Source organism: Thalassophryne amazonica, chromosome 11, assembly GCF_902500255.1.
Source record: "Thalassophryne amazonica chromosome 11, fThaAma1.1, whole genome shotgun sequence".
Lineage (NCBI taxonomy): Eukaryota > Metazoa > Chordata > Actinopteri > Batrachoidiformes > Batrachoididae > Thalassophryne > Thalassophryne amazonica.
Window position 1 is genome coordinate 4,195,760 of NC_047113.1, and position 15,085 is coordinate 4,210,844.

Consider the following 15,085-nt stretch of genomic DNA (forward strand, 5'->3'; position numbering starts at 1 on the left):
ACATTAAATATCTTGTCTTTGTGGTGTATTCAGTTGAGTATAGGTTGAAGAGGATTTTCAAATCATTGTATTCTGTTTTTATTTACATTTTACACAATGACCCAACTTCATTGGAATTGGGGTTGTATGTATGAGTCTAGAATGTATACAGTTTTCACTTAAATAACTGACAAATATTGATTTTTTTTTTTATCTAATTTTTTATCCACCTTTCAGTATGTTAAAAAAAAAAAAAGTAAGCTGTGACTGTGGCAACAGTTTGAGTGACTTCTGATTGAACTCATTAGGCACCAGGATTCCTCAAACCTGGCTACTAGCCCCGGAATATGTCTCCATGGTATCTTTCAGTATGTGTCCCTACTTTCTTGAAAATACTGTGCTTAAATTCAGCCAGGATACCCTTATGGTCTTTGTGTAAACATGGCCCTGTGAATAATTCAGTGTTTATCTTCTGGTCACTTAAAATAAAAAAAAAAAAAGTATGGTGGGGGAGCTACTGTGCTTCATAATCTGATAGAATCAAAATTGCTTTTCTGGTTGTGATTGTCTTTTAACACTTCAAAGTATATTTTCTACTTTTGCACATTAATCACGTTTAATTTGCTGCTTGGGGCAGCATGGTGGATTAGTGGTTAGCACTGTTGCCTCACAGCGAGAAGGTCGTGGGTTCGATTCCCGTGGCCTTTCTGTGTGGAGTTTACATGTTCTCCCTGTGTTTGCGTGGGTTTCCTCTGGGTGCTCTGGTTTCCTCCCACATGCAAAGACATGCAGGTTAGTTGAATTGGGATCTTAAAAAAATTGTCCATAGGTGTGTATGTGGGTGTGTCTGTGTTTGTTTGTCTGTTTGTGGCCCTGCTTGTCCTGGGTGTACCCCACCTTGCGCTCTATGACTGCTGGGATAGGCTCCAGCCCCCCCGCGACCCTTAATTGGAGTAAGCGGTAGGAGATGAATGAATCAATGAAGGAATTTTCTGCTTTAAAAACTTTTGCATTCTTTGTCACATTGAGGTTAAGAAAATAAAATGTCTTGAACGTGTCATATATTTGTTATAAATGATCGAGTACACACCTGTTATCAGCTGTTACTGAGATTTGACATATCATGCACTATCATCTACATTTGCCTACTTTAATAAAATGGCAAGATGTTTTGATCTGATACATACACAAAGTTGACAGACCCCATAAGTTTAAGAAAAGAAAGTAAAACACATTGAGAGCCACATGTAACAGACAAACTATGTATAAAAACGAAGCTCCAGATACGTGGGTGGTGTTTGATTCTGCGATCTGATTGTTAGATTTATGAGTGTATCTGGTGGTTCTTAACCAATTCCACAAAACACATCAGATCATTTTCAGCTGTGAAAATGATCTGCAAAAGCAAAATTTGTAGCTAGAGGTGTTTTAAGGCTATATTATAAGAATGAGTACAGAGCTACCTTTATTGTGAATGATACCAATGGCATTAGCAGCCAATTTCACAAAACTTTAATCAAAAATATCTGACTACAGAGCTACCCTAATAATTGCACCTGGTGAATGATTTGTGTGAACTACTGTACATATATATGACCATGAAAAGGTTTCTGAAGCCGACCTCCCATTGCTGATATTTGATACCCAATTGTGTATGCTTTTGGTCCCAAAAATGAATAAATATGTTGTCCAGTCGGCCATTGAAAATTAGTGTAATCTGTGTTAAGACTAGCTTTGTAGAACACTGAGCATTTTTTTATTATTATTATTTCAACACTGCATTTAATCTATTATTAGACTCTATTGGCTTTGCTCAAAAAGTAAATGAGTCCACCCACCACTTTAATCATATCTTAGATCTTGTTCTGACTTATGGTATGGAAATAGAAGACTTAACAGTATTCCCTGATAACTCCCTTCTGTCTGATCATTTCTTAATAACATTTACATTTACTCTGATGGACTACCCAGCAGTGGGGAATAAGTTTCATTACACTAGAAGTCTTTCAGAAAGCGCTGTAACTAGGTTTAAGGATATGATTCCTTCTTTATGTTCTCTAATGCCATATACCAACACAGTGCAGAGTAGCTACCTAAACTCTGTAAGGGAGATAGAGTATCTCGTCAATAGTTTTACATCCTCATTGAAGACAACTTTGGATGCTGTAGCTCCTCTGAAAAAGAGAGCTTTAAATCAGAAGTGTCTGACTCCGTGGTATAACTCACAAACTCGTAGCTTAAAGCAGATAACCCGTAAGTTGGAGAGGAAATGGCGTCTCACTAATTTAGAAGATCTTCACTTAGCCTGGAAAAAGAGTCTGTTGCTCTATAAAAAAGCCCTTCGTAAAGCTAGGACATCTTTCTACTCATCACTAATTGAAGAAAATAAGAACAACCCCAGGTTTCTTTTCAGCACTGTAGCCAGGCTGACAAAGAGTCAGAGCTCTATTGAGCTGAGTATTCCATTAACTTTAACTAGTAATGACTTCATGACTTTCTTTGCTAACAAAATTTTAACTATTAGAAAAAAAATTACTCATAACCATCCCAAAGACGTATCGTTATCTTTGGCTGCTTTCAGTGATGCCGGTATTTGGTTAGACTCTTTCTCTCCGATTGTTCTGTCTGAGTTATTCTCATTAGTTACTTCATCCAAACCATCAACATGTTTATTAGACCCCATTCCTACCAGGCTGCTCAAGGAAGCCCTACCATTATTTAATGCTTCGATCTTAAATATGATCAATCTATCTTTGTTAGTTGGTTATGTACCACAGGCTTTTAAGGTGGCAGTAATTAAACCATTACTTAAAAAGCCATCACTTGACCCAGCTATCTTAGCTAATTATAGGCCAATCTCCAACCTTCCTTTTCTCTCAAAAATTCTTGAAAGGGTAGTTGTAAAACAGCTAACTGATCATCTGCAGAGGAATGGTCTATTTGAAGAGTTTCAGTCAGGTTTTAGAATTCATCATAGTACAGAAACAGCATTAGTGAAGGTTACAAATGATCTTCTTATGGCCTCGGACAGTGGACTCATCTCTGTGCTTGTTCTGTTAGATCTCAGTGCTGCTTTTGATACTGTTGACCATAAAATTTTATTACAGAGATTAGAGCATGCCATAGGTATTAAAGGCACTGCGCTGCGGTGGTTTGAATCATATTTGTCTAATAGATTACAATTTGTTCATGTAAATGGGGAATCTTCTTCACAGACTAAAGTTAATTATGGAGTTCCACAAGGTTCTGTGCTAGGACCAATTTTATTCACTTTATACATGCTTCCCTTAGGCAGTATTATTAGACGGTATTGCTTAAATTTTCATTGTTACGCAGATGATACCCAGCTTTATCTATCCATGAAGCCAGAGGACACACACCAATTAGCTAAACTGCAGGATTGTCTTACAGACATAAAGACATGGATGACCTCTAATTTCCTGCTTTTAAACTCAGATAAAACTGAAGTTATTGTACTTGGCCCCACAAATCTTAGAAACATGGTGTCTAACCAGATCCTTACTCTGGATGGCATTACCCTGACCTCTAGTAATACTGTGAGAAATCTTGGAGTTATTTTGATCAGGATATGTCATTCAAAGTGCATATTAAACAAATATGTAGGACTGCTTTTTTGCATTTACGCAATATCTCTAAAATCAGAAAGGTCTTGTCTCAGAGTGATGCTGAAAAACTAATTCATGCATTTATTTCCTCTAGGCTGGACTATTGTAATTCATTATTATCAGGTTGTCCTAAAAGTTCCCTAAAAAGCCTTCAGTTAATTCAAAATGCTGCAGCTAGAGTACTGACGGGGACTAGAAGGAGAGAGCATATCTCACCCATATTGGCCTCTCTTCATTGGCTTCCTGTTAATTCTAGAATAGAATTTAAAATTCTTCTTCTTACTTATAAGGTTTTGAATAATCAGGTCCCATCTTATCTTAGGGACCTCGTAGTACCATATTACCCCAATAGAGCGCTTCGCTCTCAGACTGCAGGCTTACTTGTAGTTCCTAGGGTTTGTAAGAGTAGAATGGGAGGCAGAGCCTTCAGCTTTCAGGCTCCTCTCCTGTGGAACCAGCTCCCAATTCAGATCAGGGAGACAGACACCCTCTCTACTTTTAAGATTAGGCTTAAAACTTTCCTTTTTGCTAAAGCTTATAGTTAGGGCTGGATCAGGTGACCCTGAACCATCCCTTAGTTATGCTGCTATAGACGTAGACTGCTGGGGGGTTCCCATGATGCACTGTTTCCTTTTCTTTTTGCTCTGTATGCACCACTCTGCATTTAATCATTAGTGATCGATCTCTGCTCCCCTCCACAGCATGTCTTTTTCCTGGTTCTCTCCCTCAGCCCCAACCAGTCCCAGCAGAAGACTGCCCCTCCCTGAGCCTGGTTCTGCTGGAGGTTTCTTCCTGTTAAAAGGGAGTTTTTCCTTCCCACTGTAGCCAAGTGCTTGCTCACAGGGGGTCGTTTTGACCGTTGGGGTTTTACATAATTATTGTATGGCCTTGCCTTACAATATAAAGCGCCTTGGGGCAACTGTTTGTTGTGATTTGGCGCTATATAAAAAAATTGATTGATTGATTGATTTGTGATGTCACTCAGGACACGTCATGATCCATAAACGTGAATAAGCCAATGTAATTTGTGCTTATAGGGAGCAATATGTGGCTTACTTTAGTTTTACAAATTGTGTTTATTTGTTACTACATCTTGAAATGAATCATTTCTGCTTGAAAGTGGACTTGGCTGCTCAGTTATTTTGATGCCAGGCTACAGTTTAAGCTAAAGTTAAAATGCAATGCAATTTTTGGTGTGTGTTTTGGAGCAAGAGGTGAGCAATTTCATTCAGCTTGATGCAGCTCTGAATCAATTTTCATACTGCTCATGGAAACAATTACCTCAAAATATAAAAAATTGAGGACAAAATGCACATAATGTTTCCAGAGTTACATCTAGCTGCACTGAGCCAAGCATGGGCAGAGCCAAGTTCTGAGTGGTGTGCTTGCCTGTTCCACTTGATGACTCGGCACTGAATGTGGCCAGGCAAGACCTGCTTGAAAAATTGCAAGGAGAACCAGCAGTACTTATTTTAGAATAGAAGAGAGCCTCATCTCACACACAGATCTGCTTCTGGAGGGGAAAAAAAGGGACTCGGTGGCAGAAACTCATACACAACACATCTCTGGATTAATTTGATCTCTCATCTTGCACACAACTAACATAATATGGTGCTGGTAACTGAAATATATGGCTTAGTTTCAGCTTCATTTAACAGCTTTAGTCTTTAACATGAATTTCCTGTAGATCATTTAATGTCATTGTGCCTTTCTCAGATGCTTACAGTCTAAAGACTCTGCCCCCTCGCAACGCCACCCCTAATATAAACTGTCTGCAGGAGGCCATTTGTGTATAAATCAACAAATTTAAAAATGAATGAATGAATTTATTCTCCAGACACACTTAAAAACTTCTGAAACAAAAAAACTCAATTTCACAGTTTTGTATGGTCGAAAGGGTGCAGGCAGAAGCAAAAGCTTATAAGCGCCCATCCCTTTTACTAATATATATATATATATATATATATATACACACACACACACATAACAACAAATACCATAAACAATATGGATTAATCAGTGAACTAAAATTTCTCAACACAACAGAACAAACAATCGTGCACAATCCAAAAAAACAATAACAAAATCAGTAAACCTAATTCTTCATACGGTAAGAAGTAATAATATTGTTTTTATAAAGTCTTTTAAAGCCAACTATGGTACCAGATAATTTAATGCTATTGGAACAGTTATTCCAAATATTTACACCTTTTACGGAAACACTGACTTTTTATAGTAGTTTGAGTCTTTAATTTATCAAATAATAATGTTCCTCTCAAATTATAGCTGGACTCCCTCATTTTAAACAAATCCTGGACATGTTGAGGTAAAAGTTTATTTTTAACTTTATACATGATTTGTATTGTGATATAATCAACCAAGTCCCAGAATTTCAAAATATGTAAACAGACAAAGAGTGGGTTCATTAGCTCACAATATGGTTTATTACTGATAACTCTTATAGCTTTCTTTTGTAATAAAATATTGGCTTTGTATTTGTTTTATGTGTTTCCACAAACCTCAGTGCAATAGGTCATATATGGAAGAAGTAATGAATGATACAAAGTAATTAACAAATGTTGGAAGAGGAAGTCTTGTGCTTTATACAGAATTGTAATGGCTTTAGACATTTTAGATTTAACATAATATGAGGTTTCATCTTAATTGTATCATCAATAAAAACTCCATAACTCTATAATAAATTTCTACTTAAATTCCTAGGTTTATTTCCAAATATAATACACTTTGTTTTACCAAGATGAAGCATAATTTGTTTGAAAATCATTTGTTACCCCCTCAAATACTTATTGTATTACCTTTCACTATTTTTCATTATTGCAGTGCAAACTACACTAAATGTGTCATAACTGAAAGAAGTTAATTTGCTATTAACTTGCAAATTACTCCCCCACCCCCAAATTTGTAGCAGTGACACGGTGCACAAATGCACAGTGTGACGGGGATCACATCTATTCATTTTGTAAAACTTGTTTGGGAAAAGTCTGGCAATACTGGTGCACAGGAGTCCCTTATTCCAGTCTATGTAGGGCTCCACATTTGAAGTGAGCTGCCTACTAGTGGCTGAACATGGACTCTGCAGTTCATATTCATATCATCTGAAGCCTGAAAAGAGCACAGTTCTAGTAATTATAATCTAGTATAGTAATTATTTGCAGGACTAATTAATGTGTATTTCATTAACACCGCGGCGGACCGTTGACCTCAGCACTGCAGACTGACCGGAGCCACCACCATCCAGAGCCGCAGCACAACCCCGGAGTCAGGGTCTCCCCAACTCTACAACCAAATGTGCGAAATCAGCCGATACGTTTCTATTTGCGCGCACTAGTTTGAGTTCGTCAGGGCGGCGGAGTGATACACATGCCGCCTCTGCCTCTCAGAGGACATGGGAGACAGAAAGACAGCAATCTGTAAGAAAGTAGGAAACGCCGCTTGGATGTTTGTAGTTAAGCTGATACACACGGCTTACTTTCACTCTTAAAGGTATGTAACTAATTTACCACTTATCTCTTGTGAAGATCGGCATTTAAAAGAATACAAACTCCTGATAACTACATCCGCAGGTTTACAGTAGAGGGCTAGTCACTTAGCCTCGATGGCTAGGCTAATTAGCTTTAGCTTTTGCTAGGACAAGTTTAAGTTAAAGTTTCTGGACCTATTTCAAATAGATTTCGGACGAGGTAATAGTGGCTAGTTGTTAACAGACAGCAAAGTAGGACTGACTCTTAATTTCAGTAGGTGAATCGTAGTCCAAAACGTACGCTAAACAAGCTGTGTTTTCTCAGCTCTGCTAGCTAAGCTAGTCAGCAAATTGTCGAGTTCATTACCTTGTTAAAGGTCAACATTAACCTATTGTGTACGTGAGGAATCTGTGTAAATACATGTTTCCGTGGAACTTTAAGACACAGCAACAGGACTTGCTGGTTGATCGGTTTGTCTACTATGTAACTTTTGGTGTCTTTTTCAGTTTATCGGGGTGAGGGGGGATCACAATCCTTCCATAATGTCTGCTCACTGCAGCCTTTCAATCATTCTGGGAGCCGATGGGCTTTCGCATACAGCAAAATAAAAATTACTCATTTTGTCAGCAGAGAACAAACTGTGAAAAACACTTAATATGTCAAGCAAGAAGACGTGGAGTTCCTTCTTTAAATGTTTTGTATATGTTAGTTTTTGGATGGAGCACAACTAATGATATCTTAAGCTGTTTTTTTTTTTTTTTTATTTAGCCGAAATGCAGACCTATATATGTAAACATATACATCCCACAAACAAAGGTTTGGGTGTATATAATGGAGAATGGGAATCACATGGCTTTTGTAACTGCAACTCCTCCAAAACCACTTTAGATTTCAGTGAAACTTCACACAATGGTAGCTCATAATGGGCATCATGTAAAATTGACATATGAGTCACAATTTGCTAAAGTGTTATTTTGTGCTGTGCTTCTGTAAATGATCTTCAAATAAATAAGATGCAAGAAAAATATGTTTCTTTTAGTCTATCTCTTCGGTTTTATATTGCATATCTGTAGAAAAAGTCTTGCCTCAGATTCTTTCATAGCTAATTTTTTTAACAAAACACTTGAAAAAATGGGTATTCAGTAGGGATGTGAATCTTACAACAACTCGCGATTCAATTTGATTCCGATTCTTGGTGACTATTCGATTCAGAATCAATTTTCAATTCGAAGAACTCTGAGAAATAGTTATATTACTTAAAAAATGTTTGTTTAAGAAAATGCAGCTTTAGAAGGTTAATCAAGTGATTCTAAAGATGTAAATTTACATATCTGCTTTCAGAGTTGGCTGGCAGTTTAGTGAAGTGATGGAGTGTGCGCTGGTCAGTAGTCGGCCGCTGCGCCGCTTCTTTTAGCTCCAGGTGATGGCGTAGCATGTGGGCTTGCAGATTTGAAGTGTTTCCGAAGTACTTGAGTTTCATTTTGCAGATTTTGCACACTGCATATATCATGTCAAGCTCCTTCTTACGCAGCAAATAATAAAATCCAAAATGCGCCCAAACATTTGCTTTCAGCAAAGACGGTGCTGGCTGAATTAGCTCTTCGTCCGCCATGCTAAGCTGCAGCTCACGAATGTTTGAAGCACACCGGACCCTCCCCTTGCGGGGACGCTGTAGTACGGAGGCCGTTGCCTGACAAACAGTACACACAGTGAGTAAGCAAGAAAATTATTTAAAAAAAATGCTTTTTAAAAATCGTTTCTTGGACATTTTAGATCGATTCAGAATCTTAATAAATAAGAATTGTGATTTGGACGTGAATCGATTTATTTTTTTCCAGCACCCCTAGTACTCAGATATGTTTATTTTGTGACATACCTGGACACCCAGTTTTCAAGCTTCAAAATTGAGTCATTTTGTTGGTCTGGTTAACTGGTTCTATTTACAGATATGGATCATACAGCTCTATTAATTGCCAAATAATGGTATATTGGCTTTGGTTTGTTTTTTATAAGGTCTTATATTTTGGTGTTCACGTATATTTAATTTCTGTCAAAAAAAAATCTCAAAATCCAAGTGGTCCCAAATCTATCAGGATAGTCTGATTATCAGTATTGCAGTGATGAATGCTTAGAAATATAGCAAGCTGTAAAGTCCAGTCCCCTCCTCAATATGTCTAAGCCAGAACAATATTTAATGCTCACTCCAAATTCCGTCAAGATTTAAGATATGTGAACACAACTTTCATTATCAAGTGCATAAGCAGCAAAAAGCTGTGACTCAGCAGGATTGGAGCTCAATGTGCACACATGATGATGTCATCAGTTTTTGAGAAAAACCTGTGCAATGGCCACGTCACACACACAGGTCTGTCCAAAAATTGACATACATGATGTTTTCAATGCAAATTTTTGCACAGGAAAAGAGGTACATTGTTTAAGATTTCTGTAGAACAAATACTTTAAATGTGTCCATTCTACATTTTCAATTGGCAGACACATTTGTGTTTGGAGATCAGAAAAATTTGTCTGCATGCTTTCACGTATGTCAAATTTGATGGAATTCTGTTCACGTACATCATATTTTGATGGATGTTTTTCACGTACATTGTTTCTTCATAAGCTGAATATCCCTGGAAAACATTGATAGTAACTCAGATGTGAGTGGGGTCAGCATGCAATGGTTTGATTCATTTTATTTACGTATACTTTCTCCTATGCTTGAGTTCCCAAAAATGACTGTCAGTGACTTGAACCACATTTGTTATGGAAGTTGGTTATATTTACATCTTAAAAAAACTTCAACAAAATGTTCTTCCCCAGGTTTGAGAATTCACCCCTCCTGTCACGTATATGGATCACATTAGAAGCTTGTGAAGAAACTAAAACGAAAGTAAAAGATGATTTTGTAGAATAAGACCCCTTCAATAATCTTACTGGATCTATATTTAAATCATTCCTTTGAACATTAAAATCTGGTTGAAAACATCATGAATCAAACACTTTTTTACTGTTTCAAACCTGTTGTGAGGCTATTAATGATCGTTAAACCCGAACACAGCACACAAACTCACATTTGCTATTTAACAATGCCAGTTATTAAAGCAAGTTAATTTTAGTATGAAAAGTGTATAGACATCTAAGCTTTTGTAGTTTAAGTCTTCGCTGATGGGCCTTGGTGAAAATAATGAATAATCCATGATGTCCATGTACATAATGCTCTCTCTCCACCCACACAGATGATGGCGTTTCATACGATTGTGCTTTACTGCTGAGTCCATCTCCATATCTCACGTAGGGCTGCCACAAACAATTATTTTGATAATCTACTCGTCACCAATTATTTTTGCAATTAGCCGACTAATCGTATCATACGTAAATTGCAGCTTATCGCACCAGCATGCAGCTGTTAATTGTCTTTGATTGTTGCAAATGTTTATTATAGAATTTAATAAATTATTTATTTTACTATGTGTTATTGTTGGCAGTATTGTTTTAATACATTACATACCAATAAAGCAAATTGAAATGGAGAAAGAAAGAGAGACTGAGCTTGTCCAAGGTTGTGTCATATTTCCTTTCCCTCATTGTGGTGAAGTGAGATCGGTCTCATGTCAGTCACCAGCATGCTTCAGTCAGGATATTTGCTGGCTGAGGTGTGCATGTTCTTGTCTTAGTAACAAAGCCGTCCATTGAAGAGGAACATTTTTTTATCACCGTTATGTAGTGTTATAATACATTAGTGTTGTCACATTTTCTGTTCAAACATGACATTGCTGTTATAACATTACAGCAAACGTAACGTATGTGTGCTAAAGCTAATGAAATCATCATTAAGTAGCTCACTATACACGTTAATTTTAGCGGCTAACTAGCCAATTACCTTACCGAGGCAAGGGATGGGTATTGGTGAGATTTTATCTGTCGATTCCACTTTTTGGATCTAATTCTTTATTCATTCCCTTATCAATACCTCCTGTGAATTGTACTATGAACTAAAAGTATGCTTTACAGGTTTTCTATGTTAGCAACATTTTGAGTCTTTAAGTAAATATGAAATAGGTCACTTGATCCTTGATCTCTTGGCATAAATTAAAATAAAGTCTGTACGTGGTGTATCCTGGATCTCTGGACATCAAGGCAAGGACAGAAAGGCAGCAGAAGATACAATGGCAGCTTTGAGAAAAAACAAAGAAAATAAACAATGATGTTGATTATTAAATTAGTTGCTGATGATTTTGATAGTTGACATAATCGTGACTAGTCGACTAATCATAGCAGCGCTAATCTCACAGCTGTCTCCCAATTTTTTGTGACGATTTCGAGAACTTTTGTCATCAAAGTAGAATGTGCATTTCCCACTAAATATTGCTTACTCGGCAGTGCCGCCAAGATGGCCAAAACGGCTGGCACGCCCATAATTCTGACTTCATTGAAAACATTGTGTATAGGCCCTGAGGCCTATTGGTGCTGGTGCTTATCAGCAAATTCCATAGCATCAAGTAGATGAGAGTACAACGCCCCCTGGATGGGGGACCAGTCAAACTCTGGTTATTTCCACAGCCGGTGCTCATTGGGTTGGACTGTGACAATGTAGATTGTCTTGTCCACAGACAGGTAGCATGAATAAGATTCAAACCCAGGGCCACATATTGGCAGACCAGTGCCTTATCTTACCAGTTTGGTCAAAATTCACCTTTTCTGGGGAGAAAAGAGGAAATTTGAACTTTGAGTAAACATTGTGACAAGAACTCACTCATGGCACACTTGAGAAACTCAGTTAACCAGCACGCTGTTCAAGAGTCAAATGATACTCCTAACTACATACACTGAACAAAAATATAAATGCAACACTTTTGGTTTTGCTCCCATTTTTCATGTGCTAAACTCAAAGATCAAGAAACATTTTCTATATTCACCTTATTCAGCCCCGCCCACATTTACAACAGAGGCATTTCAGTTTTGGCTTAGGACTTCCGCTGAGCGGTGTTTTCAATATAGAAAAATGGAAGTCATTGCATGGGTAGAAACAAAAACCTTTTTGAAACGACTCTGGCTCACCCACGAGTCATAACAGAGTGGGAAGATGACATGAAAAAGTGGCCCTCGATTATGTATGCCGATATTTTTAACTACTTTGTGTTGTCACTCAGCGCAGACGGTTTGGTTATGAGGAACTATAAAAGCACCAAAGCTTATCAATATCTCCTTGAATCAAATTAAAATACTACCTGACAAGTAGTATCATCTTAATTTTTTTAAAAATTATATTTATCTAATAGATTACAATTTGTTCATGTAAATGGGGAATCTTCTTCACAGACTAAGGTTAATTATGGAGTTCCACAAGGTTCTGTGCTAGGACCAATTTTATTCACTTTATACATGTTTCCCTTAGGCAGTATTATTAGACGGCATTGCTTAAATTTTCATTGTTACGCAGATGATACCCAGCTTTATCTATCCATGAAGCCAGAGGACACACACCAATTAGCTAAACTGCAGGACTGTCTAACAGACATAAAGACATGGATGACCTCTAATTTCCTGCTTTTAAACTCAGATAAAACTGAAGTTATTGTACTTGGCCCCACAAATCTTAGAAACATGGTGTCTAACCAGATCCTTACTCTGGATGGCATTACCCTGACCTCTAGTAATACTGTGAGAAATCTTGGAGTCATTTTTGATCAGGATATGTCATTTAGTGCGCATATTAAACAAATATGTAGGACTGCTTTTTTGCATTTGCGCAATATCTCTAAAATTAGAAAGGTCTTGTCTCAGAGTGATGCTGAAAAACTAATTCATGCATTTATTTCTTTTAGGCTGGACTATTGTAATTCATTATTATCAGGTTGTCCTAAAAGTTCCCTGAAAAGCCTTCAGTTAATTCAAAATGCTGCAGCTAGAGTACTGACAGGGACTAGAAGGAGAGAGCATATCTCACCCATATCGGCCTCTCTTCATTGGCTTCCTGTTAATTCTAGAATAGAATTTAAAATTCTTCTTCTTACTTATAAGGTTTTGAATAATTAGGTCCCATCTTATCTTAGGGACCTCATAGTACCATATCACCCCAATAGAGCGCTTCGCTCTCAGACTGCAGGCTTACTTGTAGTTCCTAGGGTTTGTAAGAGTAGAATGGGAGGCAGAGCCTTCAGCTTTCAGGCTCCTCTCCTGTGGAACCAGCTCCCAATTCGGATCAGGGAGACAGACACCCTCTCTACTTTTAAGATTAGGCTTAAAACTTTCCTTTTTGCTAAAGCTTATAGTTAGGGCTGGATCAGGTGACCCTGAACCATCCCTTAGTTATGCTGCTATAGACTTAGACTGCTGGGGGGTTCCCATGATGCACTGAGTGTTTCTTTCTCTTTTTGCTCTGTATGCACCACTCTGCATTTAATCATTAGTGATTGATCTCTGCTCCCCTCCACAGCTTGTCTTTTTCTTGGTTCTCTCCCTCAGCCCCAACCAGTCCCAGCGGAGGACTGCCCCTCCCTGAGCCTGGTTCTGCTGGAGGTTTCTTCCTGTTAAAAGGGAGTTTTTCCTTCCCACTGTCGCCAAGTGCTTGCTCACAGGGGGTCGTTTTGACCGTTGGGGTTTTTACGTAATTATTGTATGGCCTTGCCTTACAATATAAAGCGCCTTGGGGCAACTGTTTGTTGTGATTTGGCGCTATATAAATAAAATTGATTTGATTTGATTTAATGCCAAGATTATGTAATGTTAATATACATATGGTGTTAGTTTATGCAGTGCTTGGTTGTATCAACACCATAAAATGAGTAAATTAGATAGCAGCTAATGCTACAAACACTTACCCATATATCTCACTGGCATCTGAAGTGGCTTCTTAAGTGGCTTTTTCATAAGTGCAGTATGGGACAGTGACAATGTGGGATCAGTGCAATATGAGTTATGTTTGTCTCTGAGCTTACCCCCCAACACCCCATCTCCTGATGTTTTTAATATTTATTGAAGTATGTGTGTGGGTAAGTTATGTGTGAGGGTGGGCATTGTTTTTGGGGATGCACAAGCAAATTTCGTTGTGCTGATTGCTGTGCAGTGACAATAAAGGTGATTCTGATTCTGATTCAACGGAGCGTTGTAGCCCAACCATTTGTCTGGGTAAGGATGCAGTGGTGTGAAGGTTTTTTTTTCTCCACAAAATGAAAAGAACAGACATAGGGACGTTTGGTTGGATTTTTCAAATTCAGTACCTTTAGCCAGCACCGGAGATCCTCACCTCTCGATGGAGGAGGGAACAAGTTAAATGCTGGTCCACAGCACTCAGATCTCTCCTTTCCATGTTCAAGACATCATTCTGAAAGCGATAGTTTTCTCTTCTTCCAGTTGTTGTGGCACCCACGAACTGAACAATTAATGCTGCTCATGTTTGGAAAATTCTAGCGTAATGTGTTTCCACATAGCTAATCATCAGACGCAGTGGGAAACCAGAAGTTGCTTGCCAAAATGCAGCCTCCCACCCTGAATTCCTGAATAAGGTGAATACACAAAAGACTTATTTCTCTCAAATACTGTTCACAAATCTGTCTAAATCTGTTAGTGAGCACTTCTTCTTTGCTGAGATAATCCATCCCACCTCACAGGTGTGGTGCTTCAAGATGCTGATTAGACAGCATGATTATTGCACAGGTGTGCCTTTGGATGGCCACAATAAAAGGCCACTCTGAAATGTGCAGTCATGCTTTATGGGGGGGGGGTCAGAAAACCCATCAGTATTTGGGATGACCACCATTTGCCTCACACAATGCAACACATCTCCTTTGCAAAGAGTTGATCAGCAGCAAGATGCCATCGAATGTGAGCATTTTCCCACTCAATTCAGTTACAATGAGGAACTGCAGTCAGACACCAATTCTTTGGTTCTGCAAACTGATTGTTGCAGCAGTTGTCCGGTTGTCTGGTCTCAAGAAGATCTTGGAGGTGAACATGCTGGATGTGGAGGTCCTGGGCTGGTGTGGTAACACATGGTGT

General features: G+C 38.2%; 1 protein-coding gene across 2 annotated transcripts in view; it reads left to right on the forward strand.

Annotated features, from left to right (window-relative positions):
• Positions 1-6,973: 6,973 nt before the first annotated feature.
• The window catches only part of smad5 (SMAD family member 5), a 41,859-nt gene continuing 33,747 nt past the window's right edge, over positions 6,974-15,085 (forward strand). The window contains exon 1 of one of the 2 annotated variants that reach the window (XM_034181429.1): positions 6,974-7,109. The gene's annotated coding sequence lies outside the window, so the exon portion shown is untranslated. The remainder of the gene's footprint in view (positions 7,110-15,085) is intronic. The other variant, XM_034181430.1, reaches the window with a different exon arrangement.